Source organism: Oncorhynchus keta, unplaced genomic scaffold (genome assembly GCF_023373465.1).
Source record: "Oncorhynchus keta strain PuntledgeMale-10-30-2019 unplaced genomic scaffold, Oket_V2 Un_scaffold_12605_pilon_pilon, whole genome shotgun sequence".
NCBI classification, from domain to species: Eukaryota; Metazoa; Chordata; class Actinopteri; order Salmoniformes; family Salmonidae; genus Oncorhynchus; species Oncorhynchus keta.
In genome coordinates, this window is record NW_026290766.1 from 175,001 (window position 1) to 194,881 (window position 19,881).

Below are 19,881 nucleotides of genomic sequence, written 5' to 3' on the forward strand. Positions count from 1 at the left end.
AATGATACCTGTTTATTAGTCTGACCAACCACACTACCATAATGATACGTGTTTATTAGTCTGACCAACCACACTAACATACTGATACGTGTTTATTAGTCTGACCAACCACACTACCATAATGATACCTGTGTATTAGTCTGACCAACCACACTACCATAATGATACCTGTTTATTAGTCTAACCAACCACACTAACATACTGATACGTGTTTATTAGTCTGACCAACCACACTACCATAATGATACCTGTGTATTAGTCTGACCAACCACACTACCATAATGATACCTGTGTATTAGTCTGACCAACCACACTACCATAATGATACCTGTGTATTAGTCTGACCAACCACACTACCATAATGATACCTGTTTATTAGTCTGACCAAGCACACTACCATAATGATACCTGTTTATTAGTCTGACCAACCACACTACCATAATGATACCTGTTTATTAGTCTGACCAACCACACTACCATAATGATACCTGTTTATTAGTCTGACCAACCACACTACCATAATGATACCTGTTTATTAGTCTAACCAACCACACTAACATACTGATACGTGTTTATTAGTCTGACCAACCACACTACCATAATGATACCTGTTTATTAGTCTGACCAACCACACTACCATAATGATACCTGTTTATTAGTCTGACCAACCACACTACCATAATGATACCTGTTTATTAGTCTGACCAACCACACTACCATAATGATACCTGTTTATTAGTCTAACCAACCACACTAACATACTGATACCTGTTTATTAGTCTGACCAACCACACTACCATAATGATACCTGTGTATTAGTCTGACCAACCACACTACCATAATGATACCTGTGTATTAGTCTGACCAACCACACTACCATAATGATACCTGTGTATTAGTCTGACCAACCACACTACCATAATGATACCTGTTTATTAGTCTAACCAACCACGCTACCATAATGATACCTGTTTATTAGTCTGACCAACCACACTACCATAATGATACCTGTTTATTAGTCTGACCAACCACACTACCATAATGATACCTGTTTATTAGTCTGACCAACCACACTACCATAATGATACCTGTTTATTAGTCTGACCAACCACGCTACCATAATGATACCTGTGTATTAGTCTGACCAACCACACTACCATAATGATACCTGTGTATTAGTCTGACCAACCACACTACCATAATGATACCTGTTTATTAGTCTGACCAACCACACTACCATAATGATACCTGTTTATTAGTCTGACCAACCACACTACCATAATGATACCTGTTTATTAGTCTGACCAACCACACTACCATAATGATACCTGTTTATTAGTCTGACCAACCACACTACCATAATGATACCTGTTTATTAGTCTGACCAACCACACTACCATAATGATACCTGTTTATTAGTCTAACCAACCACACTACCATAATGATACCTGTGTATTAGTCTGACCAACCACACTACCATAATGATACCTGTTTATTAGTCTAACCAACCACACTACCATAATGATACCTGTGTATTAGTCTGACCAACCACACTACCATAATGATACCTGTTTATTAGTCTGACCAACCACACTACCATAATGATACCTGTTTATTAGTCTAACCAACCACACTACCATAATGATACCTGTTTATTGGGCTCTCCAGACACAGAGCTGGGAGTACATGAGTTAACCACTGGAAAGGAGAAGACAAAAGGGAATGGAAAACCATTGTAACACATCTACTTGCTGTAAAACTCTATAAAGCATTGCTGTTTAATCTTCATTTTGCTGAGAGAAGTGTGAAGGTCTAGTAAAAGCCAACTGTTTTTTTGTGCAAATGGAGTTGTAAATGGGATTTTTTTTTTTTAAGTACCCAGCGCCAGGGTAATGTCTTGAGGTACCGACACAGCAATCCACTGGCAATGATTTATGTGCCGGGGCAGCCACAAATTGACTTGTATGCAAGAAATGTAAATGGGTCTGGGACGTTTGATGGAGAAGCTCATTTCCAGACTTAAATGTTTTAAATTAACAGCACAAACTCACAAGGCACAAATGTTAATGGACATTTTTTTAAACCCCCCTTTTCTATTTCCCTTAACATAATTAACATTACAGGTCAATTTATTATACAAACATTGATATTGCTCCCAGATTTGCAAGGATCAATGGATTTGATGAAGAGGATTCATTTCGGGAAATAAACCTTTGAAATTAGCTGAGGGAACGAGGTAAATATTTGAAATGATATATGTTGGTGGTGTGGTCGGGCATGGGACAGAGTAAATCAAATGGAAGGTAGCTACCAACACAGAACAAACAGACACAGAGACAGTCAACACAGACAACAGTGGAAATCTAACTTCATTTCTCATCCGACCAAGGAGTTGTGAAGCAGCAATTTTTCCAGAAAAATCTTTTGTTACGCTGTGACATGTAATTATTTCATGTTTATCTACCACTTTATAGATTATTATAATAAACAATTATAGATGATTATAATAATAGCTAGAAACATGGGGTTATGAGACATGTTTTGACCCATGCTGAAGAGGGTGAACTCAAACCTGAGGACCTCTGCTGGAGACCTTGATGAACATAATGTTAGATTCCTGTTCATTGTACAGGCACTAGGAATGCCACCCAATAACCTGCTATTCTCCCAGAAGTGTGCACTCATTCACTACTCCCCACAAATGTAAACAACAACAACGTTGGATTGGTGTAGGGAGGTACACAGTACAGACAGTACAGTCAGTACAGACAGTAGAGACAGTACAGACAGTACAGACAGTACAGACAGTACAGACAGTACAGACAGTACAGACAGTACAGTCAGTAGAGACAGTACAGACAGTAGAGACAGTACAGACAGTACAGACAGTACAGACAGTACAGACAGTACAGACAGTACAGACAGTACAGACAGTACAGACAGTACAGACAGTACAGACAGTACAGACAGTACAGACAGTACAGACAGTACAGACAGTACAGACAGTACAGACAGTACAGACAGTACAGACAGTACAGACAGTACACAGTACAGTACAGACAGTACAGACAGTACACACAGACAGACAGTACAGACAGTACACACAGTACACACAGTACAGACAGTACAGACAGTACAGACAGTACAGACAGTACAGACAGTACAGACAGTAGAGTACAGACAGTAGAGACAGTACAGACAGTACAGACAGTACAGACAGTACAGACAGTACAGACAGTACAGACAGTACAGACAGTACAGACAGTACAGACAGTACAGACAGTACAGACAGTACAGACAGTACAGACAGTAGAGACAGTACAGACAGTACAGACAGTACAGACAGTACAGACAGTACAGACAGTACAGACAGTACAGACAGTACAGACAGTACAGACAGTACAGACAGTACAGACAGTACAGACAGTACAGACAGTACAGACAGTACAGACAGTACAGACAGTACAGACAGACAGTACAGACAGTACACACAGACAGTACAGACAGTACAGACAGTACAGACAGTACAGACAGTACAGACAGTACAGACAGTACAGACAGTACAGACAGTACAGACAGTCCAGACAGTACAGACAGTACAGACAGTACAGACAGTACAGACAGTACAGACAGTACAGACAGTACAGACAGTACAGACAGTACAGACAGTACAGACAGTACAGACAGTACAGACAGTACAGACAGTACAGACAGTACAGACAGTACAGACAGTAGAGACAGTACAGACAGTACAGACAGTACAGACAGTACAGACAGTAGAGTCAGTACAGACAGTACAGACAGTACAGACAGTACAGACAGTACAGACAGTACAGACAGTACAGACAGTACAGACAGTACAGACAGTACAGACAGTACAGACAGACAGTACAGACAGTACAGACAGACAGTAGAGACAGTAGAGACAGTACAGACAGTACAGACAGTACAGACAGTACAGACAGACAGTACAGACAGTACAGACAGTACAGACAGTACAGTACAGACAGTACAGACAGTACAGACAGTACAGACAGTAGAGACAGTACAGACAGACAGTACAGACAGTACAGACAGTAGAGACAGTACAGACAGTACAGACAGTACAGACAGTACAGACAGTACAGACAGTAGAGTCAGTACAGACAGTAGAGACAGTACAGACAGTAGAGACAGTACAGACAGTAGAGACAGTAGACAGTACAGACAGTACAGACAGTAGACAGTACAGACAGTACAGACAGTACAGACAGTAGAGACAGTAGAGACAGTACAGACAGTACAGACAGTACAGACAGTACAGTACAGACAGTACAGACAGTAGTACAGACAGTACAGACAGTAGAGTCAGTACAGACAGTAGAGACAGTACAGACAGTACAGACAGTAGTACAGACAGTACAGACAGTACAGAGACAGTACAGACAGACAGTACAGACAGTACAGACAGTACAGACAGTACAGACAGTAGAGACAGTAGAGACAGTACAGACAGTACAGACAGTACAGAGTACAGTACAGACAGTAGAGACAGTAGTACAGACAGACAGTACAGACAGTACAGACAGTACAGACAGTACAGACAGTACAGACAGTACAGACAGTACAGACAGTACAGACAGTACAGACAGTACAGACAGTACAGACAGTACAGACAGTAGAGACAGTACAGACAGTACAGACAGTAGAGACAGTACAGACAGTAGAGACAGTACAGACAGTAGAGACAGTAGAGACAGTACAGACAGTAGACAGTAGACAGTACAGACAGTACAGACAGTAGAGACAGTACAGACAGTAGAGACAGTACAGACAGTACAGACAGTACAGACAGTAGAGACAGTACAGACAGTACAGACAGTAGAGACAGTACAGTAGAGACAGTAGAGACAGTAGAGACAGTACAGACAGTAGAGACAGTACAGACAGTAGAGACAGTAGAGACAGTACAGACAGTACAGACAGTAGAGACAGTACAGACAGTAGAGACAGTACAGACAGTAGAGACAGTACAGACAGTAGAGACAGTACAGACAGTAGAGACAGTACAGACAGTACAGACAGTAGAGTCAGTAGAGACAGTACAGACAGTACAGACAGTACAGACAGTAGAGACAGTACAGACAGTACAGACAGTACAGACAGTACAGACAGTAGAGACAGTACAGACAGTACAGACAGTACAGACAGTACAGACAGTAGAGTCAGTACAGACAGTACAGACAGTACAGACAGTAGAGACAGTAGAGACAGTACAGACAGTACAGACAGTACAGACAGTACAGACAGTAGAGACAGTACAGACAGTAGAGACAGTACAGACAGTACAGACAGTACAGACAGTACAGACAGTAGAGACAGTACAGACAGTAGAGACAGTACAGACAGTACAGACAGTAGAGACAGTACAGACAGTACAGACAGTAGAGACAGTACAGACAGTACAGACAGTAGAGACAGTACAGACAGTAGAGACAGTACAGACAGTAGAGACAGTAGAGTCAGTACAGACAGACAGTACAGACAGAGACAGTACAGACAGTACAGACAGTACAGACAGTAGAGACAGTACAGACAGTACAGACAGTAGAGACACAGTACAGACAGTAGAGACAGTACAGACAGTACAGACAGTAGAGACAGTAGAGACAGACAGTACAGACAGTAGAGACAGACAGTACAGACAGTACAGACAGTACAGACAGTACAGACAGTAGAGACAGTACAGACAGTAGAGACAGTACAGACAGTACAGACAGTAGAGACAGTACAGACAGTAGAGACAGTAGAGACAGTAGAGACAGTACAGACAGTAGAGACAGTACAGACAGTAGAGACAGTAGAGACAGTACAGACAGTAGAGACAGTAGAGACAGTACAGACAGTACAGACAGTAGAGACAGTACAGACAGTAGAGACAGTAGAGACAGTACAGACAGTACAGACAGTAGAGACAGTACAGACAGTAGAGACAGTACAGACAGACAGTACAGACAGTACAGACAGTACAGACAGTAGAGACAGTACAGACAGTACAGACAGTAGAGACAGTACAGACAGTACAGACAGTACAGACAGTACAGACAGTACAGACAGTAGAGACAGTAGAGACAGTACAGACAGTACAGACAGTAGAGACAGTACAGACAGTACAGACAGTACAGACAGTACAGACAGTACAGACAGTAGAGACAGTACAGACAGTAGAGACAGTACAGACAGTAGAGACAGTACAGACAGTAGAGACAGTAGAGACAGTACAGACAGTACAGACAGTAGAGACAGTAGAGTCAGTACAGACAGTAGAGACAGAGACAGTACAGACAGTACAGACAGTAGAGTCAGTACAGACAGTAGAGACAGTACAGACAGTACAGACAGTAGAGACAGTAGAGACAGTACAGACAGTACAGACAGTAGAGACAGTACAGACAGTAGAGACAGTACAGACAGTAGAGACAGTACAGACAGTACAGACAGTACAGACAGTAGAGACAGTACAGACAGTAGAGACAGTACAGAGTAGACAGTACATAGAGACAGTAGAGACAGTACAGACAGTAGAGACAGTACAGACAGTAGAGACAGTACAGACAGTAGAGACAGTACAGACAGTACAGACAGTAGAGACAGTAGAGACAGTACAAACAGTAGAGACAGTACAGACAGTACAGACAGTACAGACAGTACAGACAGTAGAGTCAGTACAGACAGTAGAGACAGTACAGACAGTACAGACAGTACAGACAGTACAGACAGTAGAGACAGTACAGACAGTAGAGACAGTACAGACAGTAGAGACAGTACAGACAGTACAGACAGTACAGACAGTAGAGACAGTACAGACAGTACAGACAGTAGAGACAGTACAGACAGTACAGACAGTACAGACAGTACAGACAGTAGAGACAGTACAGACAGTACAGACAGTAGAGACAGTACAGACAGTACAGACAGTACAGACAGTACAGACAGTACAGACAGTACAGTACAGACAGTAGAGTCAGTACAGACAGTAGAGACAGTAGAGACAGTACAGACAGTACAGACAGTACAGACAGTACAGACAGTACAGACAGTACAGACAGTACAGACAGTACAGACAGTACAGACAGTACAGACAGTAGAGACAGTACAGACAGTACAGACAGTCCAGACAGTACAGACAGTACAGACAGTACAGACAGTACAGACAGTACAGACAGTACAGACAGTACAGACAGTACAGACAGTACAGACAGTCCAGACAGTACAGACAGTACAGACAGTACAGACAGACAGTACAGACAGTAGAGACAGTAGAGACAGTACAGACAGTAGAGACAGTACAGACAGTACAGACAGTACAGACAGTAGAGACAGTACAGACAGTACAGACAGTACAGACAGTACAGACAGACAGTACAGACAGTACAGACAGTACAGACAGTACAGACAGTACAGACAGTACAGACAGTACAGTACAGACAGTACAGACAGTACAGACAGTAGAGACAGACAGTACAGACAGTACAGACAGTACAGACAGTACAGACAGTACAGACAGTCCAGACAGTAGTACAGACAGTAGAGACAGTACAGACAGTACAGACAGTAGTACAGACAGTCCAGACAGTACAGACAGTAGAGACAGTAGAGACAGTACAGACAGTACAGACACAGACAGAGTCAGTACAGACAGTACAGACAGTACAGACAGAGACAGTAGAGTCAGTACAGACAGTACAGACAGTAGAGACAGTACAGACAGTAGAGACAGTCCAGACAGTACAGACAGACAGTACAGACAGTCCAGACAGTAGAGACAGTACAGACAGTCCAGACAGTACAGACAGTCCAGACAGTACAGACAGAGACAGACAGTACAGTCCAGACAGTACAGACAGACAGTACAGACAGTCCAGACATAGAGTACAGACAGTACAGACAGTCCAGACAGTCCAGAGTAGACAGTAGAGTCAGTAGAGACAGTACAGACAGTACAGACAGACAGTACAGACAGTACAGACAGACAGTACAGACAGTACAGACAGTAGAGTACAGTAGAGTCAGTAGAGACAGTACAGACAGTACAGACAGTACAGAGTACAGTACAGACAGTCCAGACAGTACAGTAGAGACAGTCCAGACAGTACAGACAGTCCAGACAGTACAGACAGTCCAGACAGTAGAGACAGTAGAGACAGTACAGACAGTACAGACAGTCCAGACAGTCCAGACAGTACAGTCAGTACAGACAGTACAGACAGTACAGACAGTACAGACAGTACAGACAGTCCAGACAGTCCAGACAGTTCAGACAGTACAGACAGTACAGACAGTCCAGACAGTACAGACAGTCCAGACAGTCCAGAGTATACATGAGTATACATGAGTAAACATGAGTATACATGAGTATACATGAGTAAACATGAGTATACATGAGCATACATGAGTATACATGAGTAAACATGAGTATACATGAGTAAACATGAGTATACATGATACATGAGTAAACATGAGTAAACATGAGTATACATGAGTATACATGAGTATACATGAGTAAACATGAGTATACATGAGTATACATGAGTATACATGAGTATACATGAGTAAACATGAGTATACATGAGTATACAGTACTAACCATCTGTTGCATCTCTCATTGTTTTACTAAGAAAAAGTTACATGTTACTTGGTGCAAAATAAATATATTAAGGGCCAAATGTACCATAAACCTTATTGTCATTTTAACTAAAAGCCACAAAACAGCCAAATCTAATCAACAGCGTCACCACAGGAAAGTAGAATATGCCCACAGCTTTGGTTAAGCTCATTCACCACGACTGACTGGAATTTAGAGATTCAACACTCACCCAGAACATTTACTGGCTGGATGGTCTCAGTTTGACAAACTGTATAAAAGGGTGAATTTAAATGAAAGAGGAGGCAATAATCTCAACTCCTCTGTCCTCCTGGGGGACAGACAGAGAAAATGGATTTAAACTGTACAGTTTCAGTTAGTGTTGGCTAATCCACACGATGCGTACATCAAGAGCTCAGAATAATCCTTTTTAAGTGACAGACTAGAAAGCAGTTATTTTACAGAAGTATCAACGTCTAGGGGGGGGTCGTAAGATTATTACATTTGGCTTTTCAGAAATAATTGTAGGTATATTTCTTTCAGAGTTCTAACAGAAGGTTTGCATGTTATGCAGGTGTCAAAAACATGACAATAAAACCCCCAGAAATGATGCCAGCTCTGCCAAGTCATGTTAGATCAGTATTGTAGGTTATCACCTATCAGCATTGATTTGAGAAACACAGTGACAATGCTCCCAGGGTGCTCCATTGAATGTTAAATAGATAAAGAGCCCCATAGCAAAGACAGACAGAGGCATTGCCCCCCTGTTACCACTTAGCCCTATTAGGCTGGCCTCTCTTCCCCATACAATCAAGAACCCCTACTGTGCATTTAAATAGATCCTCAATCAATGGCCATAGAGAGAAATAAAGAAGCAGACCAAGAGGATATCTCAGGGGCAAACATGATAGTGGTATTATGATGAAATGGAGCAGCTTGTGAGCAGCTCTTTACTTTGATGAGGAAGCTATCAATCTAATTGTTCCCCAGTGGAATAGAGGCCTCTGTTATTAGGAGACAATTTGTCCCTTTTGGCCACTTCTTCTTCTTCTTTTTTAGCCTCAGGGCATGGCGGCTCTCATGTTGCAGCCAGCTCCTCTCTCTCTCTCTCTCTGCTCTCCCTCTCCTATCCTCCCGACCTTATTTTACATCATAGATCCAACTTCAGTGCATGACTCCAGTATATTTCTCAGTTCATAAAAATACCGTTTTGGGGGAGAGAGGAAATGTATAGATGCTCTTTAGTTCTTTATGCAAAAGCAATCTGATTTTTCCCAAAAAACACTGGCAAAAAAATGCATTAAAACCATAACAGTGAGAGTTAAGCTATTTAAAAATGTTCAAGCTAAACATCATCAGTTCCTCCTCTGACATCACAGACAAATAATAGGAAGTGGTTTCTACGGTGACTCTGTGTACGTCCCAAACGGCAGCCTACTCCTTATTCGGTGCCCTGCTTTTGGAACAGAGACCGCAGTGAACAAGGGTGTCATTTGGAATGTAACCTTTGTGTTGCTGATAGGGTTCAGTGGTGATGCAGCGACCACAGTGGCAGTCAGACCAGTCTCCTGCTTCTGCTGTACTCATACAGAACCCCCCACCCAGCCCTGTGTCCATACAAATAGAATTACTAGAACGGAAACCACCCCTTCAGATCCACCCATCCACCCTCACTGACCTCAATCTGGACTCCGCCAAGTCTAGAAATTATATTTCTATGCCTGTAACTTTACTTTTTTTTTTTATAATGTAAAACTATGAACTGAGAAATACAGTAACCCATCATTGACTTGAATGGGGGATTCCCGAGTGTTCTAGTAATTCTATTTCTATGGCTGTATCTGCCGTTGGTTGGTCGTTGGTGACAGGGGCACATTGTGCTCCTCTCCTTTCCCTTTAACCAGTCAGCCATGGACTACATGGTTTGTTGTGGGCCCAAGATCAGAAGGAGGAAGCTTGAATAATGTCTTCCTACTCTTTGAGGGGAGGGACACGCTCTGCTGATTATAGAATAGCTTTGACAGGACAGAGGAAACTATGTCCGTGTACCAAATGGCTCCCTATTCACTATGTAGTGCACTACTGTTGACCAGGGCCCATAGGGTACTGCACTATGTAGCAAATAGGGCACCGTTTGGGATGCAATCCAAGGCTTTTGTCCAATTCCACCCACAAAGAAAAGTTCAGTTTAAAAAAAAAAGAAGTCTGCAGCCCAAAGCTGGTCTATTGAAAACAGATGCCGTTGGCCTATCGCTTATCGTAGCATTATAAACTTATGGTACCAAACAAACAGCTCCCACCTCGCTAAGCCTGGCCACCACCAAGCCATCAAAGGATAGACCAAAGAGTTCACACCCCCTGGATAAGAAAGAAAGAGTAATATTGAGCTAAGGCCACCATGAAACTCTAATGTCTCACTTCACATTATATTTTGTATTAATTTTAAGCTTTAAAAAACTAACAGGGGGCCTCCCGGGTGGTGCAGTGGTCTAGAGCACTGCACTGCAGCGCTAGCTGTGCCACAGAGCCTGGGTTCGAGCCCAGGCTCTGTGGGGTGACGCACAATTGGTATAGCGTCGTCCGGGTTAGGGAGAGCTTGACCGTTAAGGATATCCTTGTCTCATCGCGCACCAGCGACTCCTGTGGCGGGCCGGGTGCAGTGCACGCTAACCAAGGTCGCCAGGTGTACGGTGTTTCCTCCGACACATTGGTGCGTCTGGCTTCCGGGTTGGATGCACACTGTGTTAAGAAGCAGTGCGGCTTGGTTGGGGTTGTGTTTCGGGGGACACATGACTTTCGACCTTCGTCTCTCCCGAGGCAGTACGGGAGTTGTAGCGATGAGACAAGATAGTAACTACTAACAATTGGATACCATGAATTTGGGGAGGAAAAAGGGGGTAAAATGATTTTAAATAAATAAATAACAGAAACCAATAGACATCCTTTGATTGGACATCATACGGATTCTCTGGTTTTAGTAAAACCTTTATTGGGTGTGAAAATCTGACAACAGTAGCTGGTAGATAAAACATATTGTTTTAGTCTTAAATCCTTAATGAGGACTATTTGACTTGAGACCCAAACTGAGATTAACAGCTGTACTGAATAAATGTATCCCCTGTCACACACACACACACACACACACACACACACACACACACACACACACACACACACACACACACACACACACACACACACACACACACACACACACACACACACACACACACACACACACACACACACACACACACACACACACACACACACACACACACACACACACACACACACACACAACCCCCCACCCCACCCCTTACTCACACAATCCAAATCCCGAATTAGCATTTCATTCAATGTAACAAGGCCAATATGTTTCCAGAAGTGCTGCCATACTGAAACAAGCTTCCCTTACCAAACAGAGCCGGAGGGCTGGAGGCTGAGGGAGGGTTGACTCCAGGGACCCCGGCAGGCTCCAGAGCCTATTTGTTCAGCAGAATTTGTTATTCTGTCACAGCAGGCTTGTCACAAGTGAAATCATTTAAATGTCCAATCCTGTATTTAAGCAGACTGTCTCTTGGAGAACATATGAGCAGTGCTCACAATTTATAGCCAGGCTGGAAAGAGGTTAAAATAGATAGCCAGACTGTATCAGAGGTTTAGATAGATAGCCAGACTGTACCAGAGGTTAAGATAGATAGCCAGGCTGTAAGAGGTTAAAATAGATAGCCAGACTGTACCAGAGGTTTAGATAGATAGCCAGACTGTATCAGAGGTTAAGATAGATAGCCAGACTGTACCAGAGGTTAAGATAGATAGCCAGACTGTACCAGAGGTTAAGATAGATAGCCAGGCTGTATCAGAGGTTAAGATAGATAGCCAGGCTGTACCAGAGGTTTAGATAGATAGCCAGGCTGTACCAGAGGTTTAGATAGATAGCCAGACTGTACCAGAGGTTTAGATAGATAGCCAGACTGTACCAGAGGTTAAGATAGATAGCCAGGCTGTATCAGAGGTTTAGATAGATAGCCAGGCTGTATCAGAGGTTAAGATAGATAGCCAGGCTGTATCAGAGATTAAGATATATAGCCAGGCTGTTAAGATAGATAGCCAGGCTGTACCAGAGGTTAAGATAGATAGCCAGGCTGTACCAGAGGTTAAGATAGATAGCCAGGCTGTATCAGAGATTAGCCAGGCTGTATCAGATAGATAGCCAGGCTGTATCAAAGGTTAAGATAGATAGCCAGGCTGTATCAGAGGTTAAGATAGATAGCCAGGCTGTATCAGAGGATAGCCAGATAGATAGCCAGGCTGTATCAGAGATAGGCTTAGAGAGGTTAAGATAGATAGCCAGGCTGTATCAGAGGTTAAGATTACCAGATAGATAGCCAGACTGTATCAGAGGTTAAGATAGATAGCCAGGCTGTATCAGAGGTTAAGATAGATAGCCAGGCTGTACCAGAGGTTAAGATAGATAGCCAGGCTGTACCAGAGGTTAAGATAGATAGCCAGGCTGTACCAGAGGTTAAGATAGATAGCCAGGCTGTACCAGAGGTTAAGATAGATAGCCAGGCTGTACCAGAGGTTAAGATAGATAGCCAGGCTGTACCAGAGGTTAAGATAGATAGCCAGGCTGTATCAGAGGTTAAGATAGATAGCCAGGCTGTACCAGAGGTTTAGATAGATAGCCAGGCTGTTCCCCAAGATAAGATAGATAGCCAGGCTGTACCAGAGGTTAAGATAGATAGCCCAGGCTAGTAGCCCAGAGGAGATAGATAGCCAGGCTGTATCAGAGGTTAAGATAGATAGCCAGGCTGTACCAGAGGTTAAGATAGATAGCCAGGCTGTTAAGATAGATAAGATAGATAGCCAGGCTGTACCAGAGGTTAAGATAGATAGCCAGGCTGTATCAAGGTTAAGATAGATAGCCAGGCTGTATCAGAGGTTAAGATAGATAGCCAGGCTGTATCAGAGGTTAAGATAGATAGATAGATAGATAGCCAGGCTGTATCAGAGGTTAAGATAGATAGCCAGGCTGTATCAGAGGTTAAGATAGATAGCCAGGCTGTATCAGAGGTTAAGATAGATAGCCAGCCAGGCTGTAGCCAGAGGTTAAGATAGATAGCCAGGCTGTACCAGAGGTTAAGATAGATAGCCAGGCTGTATCAGAGGTTAAGATAGATAGCCAGGCTGTATCAGAGGTTAAGATAGATAGCCAGGCTGTACCAGAGGTTTAGATAGATAGCCAGGCTGTTAAGATAGATTAAGATAGATAGCCAGGCTGTACCAGAGGTTAAGATAGATAGCCAGGCTGTACCAGAGGTTAGGATAGATAGCCAGACTGTACCAGAGCCAGTTAAGATAGATAGCCAGGCTGTATCAGAGGTTAAGATAGATAGCCAGGCTGTATCAGAGATTAAGATAGATAGCCAGACTGATATCAGAGGTTTAGATAGATAGCCAGGCTGTATCAGAGCTGTTAAGATAGATAGCCAGGCTGTATCAGAGATTAAGATAGATAGCCAGACTGTATCAGAGGTTTAGATAGATAGCCAGGCTGTATCAGAGGTTAGATAGATAGCCAGGCTGTACCAGAGGTTAAGATAGATAGCCAGAATGTACCAGAGGTTAAGATAGATAGCCAGGGCTGTACCAGAGGTTTAGATAGATAGCCAGGCTGTATCAGAGGTTAAGATAGATAGCCAGACTGTACCAGAGGTTTAGATAGATAGCCAGACTGTACCAGAGGTTAAGATAGATAGCCAGGCTGTATCAGAGGTTTAGATAGATAGCCAGGCTGTATCAGAGGTTAAGATAGATAGCCAGGCTGTACCAGAGGTTTAGATAGATAGCCAGGCTGTTAAGATAGATAGCCAGGCTGTACCAGATGTTAAGATAGATAGCCAGGCTGTACCAGATTAAGATAGATAGCCAGGCTGTACCAGAGGTTAACATAGATAGCCAGGCTGTATCAGAGGTTAAGATTATAGATAGATAGCCAGGCTGTTAAAATAGATAGCCAGGCTGTATCAGAGATTAAGATAGATAACCAGGCTGTGCCAGAGATTAAGATAGATAGCCAGGCTGTATCAGAGGTTAAGATAGATAGCCAGGCTGTATCAGAGGTTAAGATAGATAGCCAGGCTGTACCAGAGATTAAGATAGATAGCCAGGCTGTATCAGAGGTTAAGATAGATAGCCAGGCTGTACCAGAGGTTAAGATAGATAGCCAGGCTGTATCAGAGGTTAAGATAGATAGCCAGGCTGTACCAGAGGTTAAGATAGATAGCCAGGCTGTATCAGAGATTAAGATAGATAGCCAGGCTGTATCAGAGGTTAAGATAGATAGCCAGGCTGTATCAGAGGTTAAGATAGATAGCCAGGCTGTTAAGATAGATAGCCAGGCTGTATCAGAGGTTAAGATAGATAGCCAGGCTGTATCAGAGGTTAAGATAGATAGCCAGGCTGTACCAGAGGTTTAGATAGATAGCCAGGCTGTTAAGATAGATAGCCAGGCTGTACCAGAGGTTAAGATAGATAGCCAGGCCACCAGAGGTTAGGATAGATAGCCAGGCTGTACCAGAGGTTAAGATAGATAGCCAGGCTGTATCAGAGGTTAAGATAGATAGCCAGGCTGTATCAGAGGTTAAGATAGATAGCCAGGCTGTACCAGAGGTTTAGATAGACAGCCAGGCTGTTAAGATAGATAGCCAGGCTGTACCAGCGGTTAAGATAGATAGCCAGGCTGTACCAGAGGTTAGGATAGATAGCCAGGCTGTACCAGAGGTTAAGATAGATAGCCAGGCTGTTAAGATAGATAGCCAGGCTGTATCAGAGATTAAGATAGATAGCCAGGCTGTATCAGAGGTTAAGATAGATAGCCAGGCTGTATCAGAGGATTAAGATAGATAGCCAGGCTGTATCAGAGGTTTAGATAGATAGCCAGGCTGTATCAGAGATTAAGATAGATAGCCAGACTGTATCAGAGGTTAAGATAGATAGCCAGGCTGTATCAGAGGTTAAGATAGATAGCCAGGCTGTATCAGAGATTAAGATAGATAGCCAGGCTGTATCAGAGGTTTAGATAGATAGCCAGGCTGTATCAGAGGTTAAGATAGATAGCCAGGCTGTACCAGAGGTTAAGATAGATAGCCAGGCTGTACCAGAGGTTAAGATAGATAGCCAGGCTGTACCAGAGGTTTAGATAGATAGCCAGGCTGTATCAGAGGTTAAGATAGATAGCCAGACTGTACCAGAGGTTAAAATAGATAGCCAGGCTGTACCAGAGGTTTAGATAGATAGCCAGGCTGTATCAGAGGTTTAGATAGATAGCCAGGCTGTATCAGAGGTTAAGATAGATAGCCAGACTGTATCAGAGATTAAGATAGATAGCCAGGCTGTTAAGATAGATAGCCAGGCTGTACCAGATGTTAAGATAGATAGCCAGGCTGTACCAGAGATTAAGATAGATAGCCAGGCTGTATCGGAGGTTAAGATAGATAGCCAGGCTGTACCAGAGGTTAAGATAGATAGCCAGGCTGTATCAGAGATTAAGATAGATAGCCAGGCAGTTAAGATAGATAGCCAGGCTGTATCAGAGATTAAGATAGATAGCCAGGCTGTACCGGAGATTAAGATAGATAGCCAGGCTGTATCGGAAGTTAAGATAGATAGCCAGGCTGTATCAGAGGTTAAGATAGATAGCCAGGCTGTACCAGAGATTAAGATAGATAGCCAGGCTGTATCGGAGGTTAAGATAGATAGCCAGGCTGTACCAGAGGTTAAGATAGATAGCCAGGCTGTATCAGAGGTTAAGATAGATAGCCAGGCTGTACCAGAGGTTAAGATAGATAGCCAGGCTGTTAAGATAGATAGCCAGGCTGTATCAGAGGTTAAGATAGATAGCCAGGCTGTATCAGAGGTTAAGATAGATTGCCAGGCTGTTAAGATAGATAGCCAGGCTGTATCAGAGGTTAAGATAGATAGCCAGGCTGTATCAGAGGTTAAGATAGATAGCCAGGCTGTACCAGAGGTTAAGATAGATAACCAGACTGTACCAGAGGTTAAGATAGATAGCCAGACTGTACCAGAGGTTAAGATAGATAGCCAGGATGTATCAGAGATTAAGATAGATAGCCAGGCTGTTAAGATAGATAGCCAGGCTGTATCAGAGGTTAAGATAGATAGCCAGGCTGTATCAGAGGTTAAGATAGATAGCCAGGCTGTACCAGAGGTTAAGATAGATAGCCAGGCTGTACCAGAGATTAAGATAGATAGCCAGGCTGTATCAGAGGTTTAGATAGATAGCCAGGCTGTATCAGAGGTTAAGATAGATAGCCAGACTGTATCAGAGATTAAGATAGATAGCCAGACTGTATCAGAGGTTAAAATAGATAGCCAGGCTGTATCAGAGGTTAAGATAGATAGCCAGGCTGTACCAGAGGTTAAGATAGATAGCCAGGCTGTACCAGAGGTTAAGATAGATAGCCAGGCTGTACCAGAGGTTAAGATAGATAGCCAGGCTGTTAAGATAGATAGCCAGGCTGTACCAGAGGTTAAGATAGATAGCCAGGCTGTACCAGAGGTTAGGATAGATAGCCAGGCTGTACCAGAGGTTAAGATAGATAGCCAGGCTGTATCAGAGGTTAAGATAGATAGCCAGGCTGTATCAGAGGTTAAGATAGATAGCCAGGCTGTACCAGAGGTTTAGATAGACAGCCAGGCTGTTAAGATAGATAGCCAGGCTGTACCAGAGGTTAAGATAGATAGCCAGGCTGTATCAGAGGTTAAGATAGGTTAAGATAGATAGCCAGGCTGTATCAGAGGTTAAGATAGATAGCCAGGCTGTACCAGAGGTTAAGATAGATAGCCAGGCTGTACCAGAGGTTAAGATAGATAGCCAGGCTGTACCAGAGGTTAAGATAGATAGCCAGGCTGTACCAGAGGTTAAGATAGATAGCCAGGCTGTATCAGAGGTTAAGATAGATAGCCAGGCTGTATCAGAGGTTAAGATAGATAGCCAGGCTGTATCAGAGGTTAAGATAGATAGCCAGGCTGTATCAGAGGTTAAGATAGATAGCCAGGCTGTATCAGAGGTTAAGATAGATAGCCAGGCTGTACCAGAGGTTTAGATAGATAGCCAGGCTGTATCAGAGGTTAAGATAGATAGCCAGGCTGTATCAGAGGTTAAGATAGATAGCCAGGCTGTATCAGAGATTAAGATAGACAGCCAGGCTGTATCAGAGGTTAAGATAGATAGCCAGGCTGTATCAGAGATTAAGATAGACAGCCAGGCTGTATCAGAGGTTAAGATAGATAGCCAGGCTGTATCAAACGGCACCATGCTCCCCTATATAGTGCACTACTTTGATCAAGGCCTATAGGATAGTGCACTACATAGGGAATATGGTGCCATTTGTTACTCAGTAAAAGTGTTTGATGGAGCTAGGGTAGAAACAGAGACAGGGTGGTGTGGGAGCTGATTTAGTAGCCCTGGTCCTTTCTCCCTATATGAAACAATAACAAACACACGTCTTCTGGAATGAATATCTTGGGGATTCATTCTTCTTCATTCAAAACTGTTACTCCTGTAGCCGAGCAGAGTTGTAGACTAAGTGGTTATGTTTTCAATTTATGGTAGCATTTGATGTGGATAGTCCCAAGTAGATGATGGTAGATAGTTTCAGAAACTGGCAACAATATTCCAACTAACTATCCACTAACCTTAACCTTAACACTAACCATAACTCAACCCTAACCTTAACACTAACCATAACTCAACCCTGACCCTAACCTTAACACTAACCTTAACACTAACCATAACTCAACCCTAACCCTAACCTTAACCCTAACCTTAACACTAACCATAACTCAACCCTAACCCTAACCTTAACACTAACCATAACTCAACCCTAACCTTAACCTTAACACTAACCATAACTCAACCCTGACCCTAACCTTAACACTAACCATAACTCAACCCTAACCCTAACCTTAACACTAACCATAACTCAACCCTAACCTTAACCTTAACACTAACCATAACTCAACCCTAACCTTAACCTTAACACTAACCATAACTCAACCCTAACCCTAACCTTAACACTAACCATAACTCAACCCTAACCTTAACCTTAACACTAACCATAACTCAACCCTAACCCTAACCTTAACACTAACCATAACTCAACCCTAACCCTAACCTTAACACTAACCATAACTCAACCCTAACCTTAACCTTAACACTAACCATAACTCAACCCTAACCCTAACCTTAACACTAACCATAACTCAACCCTAACCCTAACACTAACCATAACTCAACCCTAACCCTAACCTTAACACTAACCTTAACCTAACCATAACTCAACCCTAACCCTAACCTTAACACTAACCATAACTCAACCCTAACCCTAACCTTAACACTAACCATAACTCAACCCTAACCCTAACCCTAACACTAACCATAACTCAACCCTAACCCTAACCCTAACCCTAACCTTAACACTAACCATAACTCAACCCTAACCCTAACCTTAACACTAACCATAACTCAACCCTAACCTTAACCTTAACACTAACCATAACTCAACCCTAACCCTAACCTTAACACTAACCATAACTCAACCCTAACCCTAACCTTAACACTAACCATAACTCAACCCTAACCCTAACCCTAACCCTAACTCAACCCTAACCCTAACCTTAACCCTAACCCTAACTCAACCCTAACCCTAACCTTAACACTAACCATAACTCAACCCTAACCTTAACCTTAACACTAACCATAACTCAACCCTAACCTTAACCTTAACACTAACCATAACTCAACCCTAACCTTAACCTTAACACTAACCATAACTCAACCCTTACCCTAACCTTAACACTAACCATAACTCAACCCTAACCCTAACACTAACCATAACTCAACCCTAACCCTAACCCTAACTCAACCCTTACCCTAAACCTTTCCCTAACCCTAACCCTGGACCTTACCCTAAAACTAAAAAAGAATCCAAACCCTAACTCTAACCTTAACCTTTGCAAGCAATTGCTTATCAATAGCTAGTATGAGCATCTGTAGGTCATCAATATGGAACTATCCATCTGTAGGTCATCTATATAGAACTATCCATCTGTAGGTCATCAATATGGAACTATCCATCTGTAGATCATCTATATGGAACTATCCATCTGTTGATGATCAATATGGAACTATCCATCTGCAGATCATCAATATGGAACTATCCATCTGT